The sequence below is a fragment of the Mandrillus leucophaeus genome, unplaced genomic scaffold, assembly GCF_000951045.1.
Source record: "Mandrillus leucophaeus isolate KB7577 unplaced genomic scaffold, Mleu.le_1.0 Scaffold640, whole genome shotgun sequence".
In the NCBI taxonomy this organism is placed as follows: Eukaryota; Metazoa; Chordata; class Mammalia; order Primates; family Cercopithecidae; genus Mandrillus; species Mandrillus leucophaeus.
The window spans coordinates 1,042,466-1,054,777 of record NW_012106920.1 but is presented as its reverse complement, the minus strand read 5'-3'; positions in this window follow the sequence as shown (position 1 = coordinate 1,054,777).

Sequence of the window (12,312 nt, the reverse complement as noted above, 5' to 3'; positions counted from 1 at the left end):
ATCCTCCCACCTTGGCCTCCCAAAGTGCTGGGATTACAGGCGTGAGCCACCGCACCCAGCCTACATAATGTGTGTGTGTGTGTTTTTTTTTTTTTTAAATTGCTTTTAAATCAATAAATATGAAAAAGAAAAAATGCAATTACATAATTTTTTATATTTGCTGGCTGTTTGTCTTTTTAAATTTTTTTCTAAAAAAAATCGGATACATGTACAGAATGTGCAAGTTTGTTACATAGATATGCATGTGCCATGGTGGTTTGCTGCACCTGTTGATCCATCCTCTAAGTTCCCTCCTCTCATCCCTCAACCCCCAACAGACCCTGACGTGTGTTGTTCTTCTCTCTGTGTCCATGTGTTCTCATTGTTCAACTCCCAATTATGAGTGAAAACATGAGGTGTTAGGTTTTCTGTTTCTGTGTTAGTTTGCTGAGGATGATCTTCCAGCTTCATATATGTTCCTGTAAAGGACATGATCTCATTATTTTTACGGCAGCACAGTGTTTCATGGTGTGTATGCACCACCTTTGCTTTATTCAGTCTATCACTGATGGGCATTTGGGTTGATTCCATGTCTTTGCTATTGTAAATAGTGCTGCAATAAACATATGTGTGTATGTGTCTTTATAGTGGAATGATTTATATAGTGGAATGATTTATATTCTATGTACCCAGTAATGGGATTGCTGGGTCAAATGGTATTTCTGGTTCTAGATCCTTGAATTGCCATACTGTCTTCTACAACAGTTGAACTAATTTACATTCCCATCAACAGTGTAAAAGTGTTCCTGTTTATCCACAGCCTCACCAGCATCTCTTGTTTATTGATTTGCATATGTTTAACAAACCTTGCATCCCAGGGAAGAAGCTGACTTGATTGTGATGGATAAACTTTTTAATGTGCTGCTGGATTTGGTTTGTCAGTATTTTATTGAGGATTTTCGCATCAATGTTAATCAGGGATATTGGTCTGAAGTTTTCTTTTTTTGTGTATTTCTCTGCCAGATTTTGGTTATCAGGATGATGCCAGCTTCATAAAATAAGTTAGGAATAAGTCCCTTCTTTTCACTTGTTTGGAATAGTTTCAGAAGGAATGGTATGACCTCCTCTTTATGTTTCTGGTAGAATTCAGCTCTGAATCCATCTGGTCCTGGGCCTTTTTTTTTTTTTTTTTTTTATTGGTAGGCTTTTAATTATTGCCTCAGTTTCAGAATTTGTTATTGGCCTATTCAATTCAGAGATTCAGCTTCTTCCTGGTTTAGTCTTGGGATGGTGTATGTGTCCAGGAATTTATCAATTTCTTCTAGATTTTCTAATTTGTTTGTGTAGAGGTGTGTATAGTATTCTCTGATGGTAATTTGTACTTCTTTGGGGTCAGTGGTGGTATTCCTTTTACCATTTTTTATTGTGTCTATTTGATTCTTCTCTTTTTTCTTCTTTATTAGTCTCGCTAGTGCTGTATCTAATTTTGTTAATTTTTTCAACAAAATCTGGATTCATTGACTTTTTGGAGGGTTTTTTTTTTTTATCTCTATCTCCTTCAGTTCTTCTCTGATCTTAGTTATTTCTTGTCTTCTGCTAGCTTTTGGATTCATTTTCTCTTGCCTCTCTAGCTCTTTTAATTGTGATATTAGGGTGTCAATTTGAAATCTATCAAGCTTTCTGATGTGGGCATTTAGTGCTATAAATTTCCCTCCTAAAACTGCTTTAGCTGTGTCCCAGAGATTCTGGTATGTTGTTTGTTTGTTCTCATTGGTTTCGAATTACTTACTGATTTCTGCCTTAATTTCATTATTTACCCAGAAGTCATTCAGGAGCAGGCTGTTCAATTTCCATAAAATTGTGTGATTTTAAGTGAGTTTCTTAATCCTGAGTTCTAATTTAATTGCACCATTGTCTGAGAGACTGTTTGTTATGATTTTAGTTCTTTTGCATTTGCTGAGGAGTGTTTTACTTCCAATTATGTGGTCGATTTTAGAATAACTGCCATGTTGCACTGAGAAGAATGTATATTCTGTTAATTTGGGGTAAAGAGTTCTGTAGACGTCTATGAGGTCCACTTGATTCAGAATTTAGATCAAGACCTGAATACCCTTTGTAATTTTCTGTCTCATTGATCTGCCTAATAAAATACTGTCAGTAAGGTATTAAAATCTCCCACTATTATTTTGTGTGAGTCTAAGTCTCTTTATAGGTCTCTAAGAACTTGTTTTATGAATCTGGGTGCTTCTGTATTGGGTGCATATATATTTAAAATAGCTCTTTTTATTGACTTTTTCCCTTTACCATTATGTAATGCCCTCTTTTGTCTTTTTTGATCTTTGTCTTTACTGACAGTCTGTTTTGTCAGTAACTAGGATTGTGATCCTTGCTTTTTTTTTTTTTTTTGCTTTCTATTTTTTTAGTAAATTTTCCTCCAACCCTTTATTTTAAGCCTATGTGTGTCTTTGGATGTGAGATGAGTCTCCTAAATACAGCACACTTATGGGTCTTGACTCCTTATCCAATTTGCCAGTCTGTGTCCTTTAATTGGGGCATTTAGCCCATTTACCTTTAAGGTTAGTAATACTACGTGTGAATTTGATCCTGTCATCATGCTGTTATTTGGTTATTTTGCACACTAGTTAATGCAGTTTTTTCATAGTGTCATTGGTCTGTCTTTATATTTTGGTGTGTTTTTGAAGTGGCTGGTATCAGCTTTCTCTTTCCACTTTTAGTGCTTCCTCCAGGAGCTCTTGCAGAGCAGGCCTGGTGATAATGAAATTCCTTGGCATTTGCTTGTCTGGAAAGTACATTCTTTCTCCTTTGCTATGAAGCTGAGTTTGGCTGCACGTGAAATTCCGGGTTGAAATGATTTTCTCTAAGAATATTGAATATTGGCCCCCAGTCTCTTCTGGCTTGTAGAGTTTTTGCTGAGAGGTCTGCTCTTAGTCTGTTGGGCTTCCTTTTGTTAGTGACCTGGCCTTTCTCTCTGACTGCGCCTAACGTTTTTTTCTTCATTTTAACCTTGGATAATCTGATGATTATGTGTCTTGGGGTTTATCTTCTTGTGGAGTATCTTAATGGTGTTCTGCATAATTCCCGAATTTGCATGTTGGCCTGTCTTGCTAGGTTGGGGAAGTTCTCCTGGGTAATATCCTGAAGTGTGTTTTCCAGCTTGTTTCCATTCTCCCCTTCTCCTTCAGATACTCCAATCAATAGTAGGTTTGGTCTTTTTATGAAGACCCATATTTCCTGGAGGCTTTGTTCATCCCTTTCATTCCTTTTACTCTAGTCTTGTTTGCATGCCTTATTTCAGCAAGGTGATCCTTGAACACTGATAACCTTTATTCTGCTTGATCAATTTGGCTATTGATATTTCTGTATGCTTCATGAAGTTCTCGTGCTGTGTTTTTCAGCTCCATCAGGTCGTTTATGTTCCTCTCTAAAATGGTTATGCTAGATAGCAATTCCTCTAATCTTTTATCAAGGTTCTTAGCCTCTTTGCATTGGGTTAGAACATGCTCCTTTAGCTTAGCGCAGTTTTTTATTACCCATCTTCTAAGCCTACTTCTTTCAATTCATCCATCTGATCTTCTGTTCAGTTCTGTGCCCTGGATGGAGAGACATTGTGATCATTTGGAAAAGAAGAGGCAATCTTGCCTTTTGGGTTTTCAGCATTTTTTCATTGACTCTCATCTTTGTGAGTTTGTCTAGTTTTGATCTCTGAGACTGCTGACCCTTGGATAGGGTTTTTGTGGGGCTTTGTTGTTTTTGTTCATGCTGTCATTTTTGTTTTCTGCTTGTTTTTCTTTCATTGGTCAGATCCTTCTTCTGTAGGGCTGCTGAAGTTTGTTGGGGGTTCACTTCAGGCCCTATTCACCTGATTCACTCCTGCACCTGGAGATGTCACTCAAGGAGACTGGAGAACAGCAAATATGGGTGCCTGCTCGTTCTTCTGGGACCTCTGACCTCGAGGGGCACCGACCTTATATTAGCAGAATTGTTCCTGAATAGGGTGTCTGACAACCCCTGTCGGAGAGTCACATTCAGTTCGGTGGCACAGGGAACAGGACCCATTTAATGAAGCCTTTGTCCCTTGGTAGAGGGGGTTTGCCTTGGTGGGGGGAAACCCACTCATCTGGGCTGCCCATATTCCTCAGAAAAGGCTAAGCCTGCTGGTCCGCAGAGACTGTAGCCACCCCTCCCCTTAAGAGGTCAGACCTAGAGACATCTGGGTTCTGACCCTGAGCCTCTGGCTGGATTTATTGCAGTTCTTTCAGGGAAACCCTGTCCAATGAGGAAAGATGTGTCAGGGTCAGGCCTGAAGAGGCACTCTGACCACAGACTACCACAGCAAGTCTTGGGACCAAGCGCTCCAGCCTCCCTGGCTCCAGCAGGGGAAAAGCACAGCCTGGAGCTATAGAGATGGATGCTGCCCTTCCCCAACCGAAGGTGCTTAGCATGTTAGGCAGTTGTGAGTCCTAGTGCTGGCTGCTATCCCTCCCCCAAGGAGCTCAAATGGCTTAGATAGCAGACGGCTACAGCCCAGGTGCTGGTTGCTCCTCCCACTGGGAGTTACATAAGCCTAAGCAGATCCAAGCTGAAAGGCTGTTAGGACTCTGCACCTTCCGGGGTTGGGATACAAGGCCCAGGTGGTGTGGGTTCATGAATGGAATCTTTAGATCCTTGGGTTGGTTGCATAGTTCCATGCAAAAAGCATGGTTTCCCCAGTTGGGTAGCACTCTCACTAACAGCCTCCTTTGGTTGTCAGGTGTGGTCCTCAGATGGGCCGCTGCACCATACTGTTCCTTCTTCTCTCTGTGGGCCAGGCCAGCCTCCTAGTCAGTTCTGATGAGAGAACCTGGATACCTTGATTACTGGTGAAGGATTCACATGCTTATTATGATTTTTTTCAGTGGGAGCCTCCAAACGCGGCTGTTTCTACTCCATGTTTATATAACTTTTAATAATTACTTACATAGTCACTTCTACAAGCACTGCATTTAGCAGTACTAACATTTGCTTGGGCTGATGTAGGAAGGTAGCACAGACTGAGTAGCTTAAACATAAAAATTTATTTTCCGTTCTAGAGTTTTAAAATAAATTTTCTAGTCTGGAAATTAGAAATCTAAGATGAAGGTTGTTGCAAAGTTGATTTCTTCTAAGGGCCATTAAAAAAAAGAGAAAAGAGAACTAGGCCAGGCACGGTGGCTTACGCCTGTAATCCCAGCACTTTGGGAGGCAAAGGAGGGCAGATCACGAGGTCAAGAGATTGAGGCCATCCTGGCCAACATGGGGAAACCTGGTCTCTACTTAAAATACAAAAATTAGCTGGGCATGGTATCATGCGCCTGTAGTCTCAGCTACTTGGGAGGCTGAGGCAGAAGAATCACTTGAACCCAGAAGGGGGAGGTTGCAGTGAGCTGAGATCACCATGGCACTCCAGCCTGGCGACAGAATGAGACCCCATCTTAGGAAAAAAAATAAAAATAAAAAGGAGAACTCTTTTGGGTCCCTCTCCTTAGCTTTTCTCTGTATCTTTATAGTGTCTTCCTTCTGTATATGTCTGTGTCCAAATTTTCTCTTTTAGTAAGGATAACAATTATATTTGATAGGATGGACCTTAATGATCAAATTTTAATTTTATTACCAGTTCAAAGACCCTATCTCTAATCATTACATTCTGAGGTGAAGACTTCAACATATAAATTTTTAGGAGCCATGACCTTTCGGACCATAACAAGTGCTCTGTATTTTCATGTGTAATCACATTATTGTCTGGTGCTTCTTCCTTTCTTCCTCAAAAACATTCTTTCTCTTTTGCATTTTTTTTTAATTTTTGTAAATTGGATCTGCTTTGCAATAAATTTGCGTTTTTACTCTATATGGAAAAGATTATTTTCTTGTACATAAGGCTCTTGGTGGACAGTCCACTGGCCCTAAACTCTTTAAACAGATTATCCCACTGCCTTCCGGTGTCCATTCTTTGTTTTGAGAAGTCATTCATTAATTTTATAGATGATAATCTTATACATCATCCCTTACATGTGATTACTCGTTTTTCTCTTGTTCCTTTCAAGATTTAATCATTGTCTTTCAACATGTTGACGATGATATGACTAGGCATGGATCTTTTTATATACACCAACCTGAAGTTGGTCAGTTTCCTGCATGTCTAGAATAATGATTTTCATAAAATTTGAGAAAGTTTAAGGCATTATTTACTGCAATATATTTTCTTCTCATTTGCTCTTCTCCTTCTTACACTCTAATCATTTATATGTTGGTTTACTTAACTACATTGTACATTTCTTATATGCTCTGTTCTTTTTTTTTTTAAGTTTTCTTTTTTTTTTGGATTTGTCACTATTAATATATATTTGTGTTCGCTGATTTTTTCACCTGACAGCTTAAATCTGTTGTTGAGCTCCTCTCATAAATTTTCATTTTTGTTGAACCTTCAACTCTAGAATGTCAATTTAGTTCTTCTTAGAATTTCTATCTCTTTATAAGTATTCTCTATTTGATGAGTCAATGCTATCATACCTTTCTTAAATTCTTTTTTTGTTTTTTGTGTTTTGCTTTGTGATGGGGTTTCACTCCTGTTGGCCAGGCTATAGTACAGTGGCATGATCATGGCTCACTGCAGCCTCAGCTTCCCAGGCTCAGATGATCCTCCCACCTCAGCCTCTTTAGTAGCCGCAATTACAGGTGCACGCCACCATGTCTGGTTAATTTCTTGTACTTTAGTACATACTAGGTTTCATCATGGTGCCCAGGCTGATCTCTAACTTCTGGATCAAGTGATTCTCCAACTTTGCCCTCCCAAATGCTGGGATTACAGTCATGAGCTACCATGCCTAGCCCCCTTCTTAAGTTCTGTAAGCATGGTGATATTTCTTTCTTTGAACATTGTTTTACTAGCTAATTTAACAATTTTGTCTGTTAAGTTGAATATCTGGGCCTCCGTGAAGACAGATTCTGTTCAGTGTTTTTTATTCTGAAAACAAATTACTCTTTCTTTTTTATCTTCTAAATATCTCATTACTTTTCATTGATAACTGGACATTTTAGATAATATATTAAATCAACTCTAAATACTGATGCAACTTACATTCATACACGTGTTGTTATTTAGTGACTTTGCTCGACTTCATTTGTGAAATTTATTTCCTCCCACAGTGTGCCTCCTTTGATGTTCCCTAGAGAGTTCAATCTTGGCCTTGCACACAATTTCTCTGACCACTAGAGTGGGATTGATTTTAGTCTGGATCTCTTTAAGTGTTTTTCCCCCGGTCTGCCTGTTAAACTTCTTGCTGGTCAGCCTCTATTGTTTCACATTCAGCTGGTAATCTCCACTAATAGCTAGCAGATGCTGTATTGTGTTTGGCTACATTGTGGAACATAAATTTCTCCATAGTCCGATCCAGTAAAATATGGGCAACTTTGCAGAGGCAGGGTGTTGCTACACTTTGAGGTAAACCCCACAAGTTTCTTTTTAACTTTCTCTTTCCCTAATATTTTCTGTTTAAAATTTCTACATGGTCTATCATTTTCTTGGTATTTGCATCATAGAGCTACCAGTCACCTCTTTGTTGCCCTTACCAATGAACTTCCCCATACTCCGTCCCAAATAAAGGCAATCTTAGTGTATTACTGTACTGTAGCTGAGGTTGAGGACAGCAGCCTACTTCTTCTCAGTGACATTATTGCTCTCTAAGCAGGGCACTGTCCGAAGATAGTAGTTCTTGATATTCTTGGCTTGCCGCTCCCAATGTGAAACCTGTACACGAGCAACCTGTAGTAGACACAAGTGGGGCTCAGCATTTCCAGCCTACTGTACTTGGGGTAGAACTTCTGTCCTGTGAGTGAAGTAAGACAACCAAAGTCTTTTTTGGCTACATCTATTTGAAATGGAGTTTCTACAACTTCAGAATTGAAGCTAGGAGATGTCAGCAACCTGCGTCTCCCAGTGAGAAACTGAAGCCCTCAACTGAAAATATAGCCATAAACTAGTAGTTGGTGGGGAAAAACAGCCTGGTCTTTTAGTCACACCTGACTAATGAAGAACTGTAGTAACAATGACCTGGGAAAGGGAAGAGAAAATTGAAGTGGATTGTGTCTCAAATGCCCCAGACTCTCACTCTCTTTTTTTCTGAGTTTAAATATATATTCTTGAATACATATTTTGCCATTGGCTGTTTGTTCTTAGAAAATATCAGCAGACTACAGCTGTTTTTATAGTTTTCACCAGTCAAAAGATTGTTTTCACTGAGACAGTGTCCACTGAGCTCTTCTCCCAGCCATTTGAGCAGCACCCTACACTAACTACTGAGGTTTCCAAAATATGGTGTCCATTCTCAATTGTAACATTGTTATGTAAGGGAAAATGATTGTGAAGACCTTTGTAGTAGAAAAATGTCCATCAGTTATAAATTTGAAATGTGAACTGAGCATATAAAGGATGAATGCGTGTAAGTAATCAGAAAGGGCTAATGCATAATCACACATTAGTAGTGCTGAATTTCAAAGTCAGTTTCAAAGGAGATGTTCTATATGTAACAGTGAAAAGTAGCAGTGTTGTGTGTAGAATTGAGATGATAATCTATCTCTGTAAAGGTGTATATCTATACCTGTAGCATATCTGAGCAAAGGCAGGACAAAATGATTGATAACAGCAAAGTCATTAGCAAGGAAGTTGTAGAAAGGGGTATATAAGAGTGAAACATAGGAAATGCAGAAGGAACATATGTCTCTGTGTGTGTGTGTACATCTATATATACACATACATGTGTGTGTAGTTCTTTTATGTGTATGTGTGACATATCTGTAAAATCTATAGAAATAGAATTTCTCTATTAAATAGATGAACATTTGAATTTTGTGAGCTATTGACAAGTAGCTTAAAAAGAAGTTAGCTGTTTATTCTTAGGAATGTGAAAAGAAGAAGATACTGGATTTAAGGATATCAGTCATTTTGATTAAAACATGTGACTTAATATGTTAGCTTTCTCACAGTTCATGTTTTGATGTACTTATTTTGGCTATTTACACTATAATCACAAAAGCACCTGTGATGTTTCTTTTCGGTATACATTCAGAACTAAATACCAATCTGTTGTTTTCTGTGTGGTATGTGTGTTATTAAAATTTAGGGATTTTATTTATTTTGAATGCACTAAGTATATACATCGACTTACCCTTTTAAGAATAGTTCTGGCTACAGTAATGTTTTGGAGTGATACCGTTTTCAGAGTGAGTCAATATCAGACTTGAAATGACTGCAGAATAAGTAAATGTATGGTGAATTAGATAAATTAGCATCAAATGAACACTATTTTCTCTGCTTCACTTTCCTGCACAACATTTTAAGGTTGATATTTTAGGAAATAATCTCAATCCATTAATTTTATGGAGTATCTGCTGCCACTGCTAAGAGAACAGATGAATCGTTTCTATGCCAGAATTAAATTATATAAATAAGTTATAGATGAACACGTAAAAAGTCATTGAGTGGGAGAAAACTGATATCTGTACCACTGTGTGATACCTTGTACTCTCCTACAGACTCCCAAAGTTGAAAGTGAAATTATAATTGAGAAATATTTAAGTACTTAGGATTCCTTTAATATAGTAAAATTTTATAATTTTTATGCCATTTTTAGAAACCAAGGAAGAATAAAGGAAGTAGAGAATTTACCTGCAAAGTAGTATGTTCTAATAAAGGTTAGTACAAAATCTGTAGAAAAATACTGAAAATATAAAGTAAGTCATTTTGAAAAGATCAATTTGTGGGAGTATGTACATAAATGAATAAAACATACCATTTACAAGTTTTATAAAGAAACTTAGTTCATGCTGTTCCATTCTCTGTTAGTGATTTGTATGAGTAATTTTATTCTAGTAGATAATTTGACTTAATGGTTTAAAAATGACTTATTTTCTTACAGTTCTGGGTCTATACGGAGGCAAATTATTTGGCTATGTACATACACAATGGTTTTCATGATGGAAAACGTGCCCTCTTCTGCCAATGTACTCCCCTCCTCACCATCTGCCAGAGAACTTTGATTACAGCATAATGTTGAAAAGGTCCATGAAAAGATTCCCAAGAATTATTTGATCATGTCATGTGTTACTAGCCCACACAAATGTATGATTAAATTAATGTATGGATTATGTAAGACCTTCTTATGTAATCTTTTTCAGTCATTATGACTGAATTTTCTTCCTCTTGAGCTTTATTAAAATATCTCTAAGTTTTGTAAAAGGTTTCTGTTACCTCAATCTAACCTCTTTTTAAGTAGGTATTTTCTATGCAGCTGACCACTACCTCAGTTTTTAAAATCTCTAACCCAGTAAATGTTTCTGAAACTGGATTATCTTTTCTAATCCTCTTCTTAATATTTCTTCCTTGATATTTCACTGTCATAAACAGCTGAAGTCCTAGTTAGTTTTATGCAGGTGGTTTTCCTAGGGATAAAGGAGTACATTTCCTGCAGACTAGAATTAGTCAGGGGCAAGAGGTCACACAAGTGGCTCTCTTTTATAGCATTGATTCAATTTTATTTGTATTAGATTTATATATTTTTGAAACATTTACTTCCTTTCTCAGAATGCAAAACTCTAGAAAATAAACTTGTCTCCTGCTGATGCTTTGCACTATGTCTTACACAAAATAAGTAACCAAAAATTTCATGTTCACTCATTCTGTATGTATTCTGTTGTCAACCTGCCTTGTTTCATTTGCTTAGTTTTATAAGATTTTTTTAATGTTTTCCTTCCAGAGGATCACAGTATAAGAAAGGAACAAAGAGGTTAACTCACTATCATGAATAGAGGGTGGTCTATGCCCTTGTGCCATGTGCTCTTCACATTCTAAACTCTATGGAAAACTGGGGTTTCTCCACTCACGCCTGCTAGAATTTAACATCTTGTGTGGTTCAGGGATGTGGGAACTCCATTGTACCATCAAATTTAGAAAGCAAAATATTTATTCAAGAGATCAAGATAAATCGTTTGAACAACTTTGTTTTTCTTTTTGCTGGTTTTCATCTTTGGATCCATTCTTTGTTCTGTAACTTGTTCAACATATCTGATACAGTTAGAAAAATTGGGATCTCTTTCACTTCAAAAGAATGTATTAATAATCTCAGGCTACCATAACAAGATGCAGCAGACAAGTTGGCTTCATTAAACACCAGGAATTTATTTTCTCACAGTTATAGAAATTGAAAGTCCAAGATCAAAATGCTTTAGGGTTGGTTTTTCATGAGGTGTTTTCCTGGCTTCTTGCTGTGACCTCAGATGGCCTTCCTTTCTGTCCTTCCACAACTGAGAGTGCTCTGGTGTCTCTTTTTCTCCTTATTAACAGCACCAGTTTTAGCAGATTAGGGACCTACTCTTGTGAAACCATTTAACCTTAATTCATTCTATGAGGGTCCTATCTCCAAGTATACTGGCATTGGTGGTTAGGATTTCAATGCATAGAATTTAGGGGAACACAAGTTAATCCATAACAAAAAGTATGTATAAAACTCCCATCAGTGATGCTTGAGTGACCCAATTTCTCCCCATCCTCATCAGCATTTGGTGCCATCACTTTTTTTTTTTTTTAATTTTTGAAAATAGTGTTTTTATGATGAACAGAATATTAAAATTTTACTTTTCTAGTTATAATTTTTATTTTGCTTTTAAAAGAAAATATAATTGTATGTATTTGTGGGGCATGATGTGATGTTTTGATAAGTATGTATGTTGTGGAATGGTCAGATAAGGGTAATTAGCCATCACCTCAAATATGTGTCATTTCTTTATGGTGAGAACGTTAAAAATCCTCTCTTTTAGCTATTTTAAAATACACAATACATTATTATTAAGTATAATCACCTTACTGTGAAATAAAATTTATTCCTCCTACCCATTTTTTCCATTGACCAAAGTCTTCCCTTTCTGCCTCCAGCCTCTGGTAACAACCATTCTACTCTAAACTTCTACGAGTTTGACTTTTTTAGTTTCCATGTATAAGTTACGTTACATAGTATTTGTCTCTCTGCTTGGCTTATTTTACTCAGCATGCTGTCCCCTAGGTTCATCCATGTTGTCACAAAAGGCAGAATTGCCTGGTTTTTTTTTTTTTTTTTTTTTAAAAATGGATCGTGTTCTATGTGTATGTACTGTATATCACATTGTTTATTCCACTCATCTGTTGATTGATACTCAAGTTGTTTTCATATCCTGGCCATTGTAAATAATGCTGCAATGAACAGGGGCATGCAGACACCTTTTCAGCATACTAATTTCAATTCCTTTGGGCATATACCCAATGGTGGG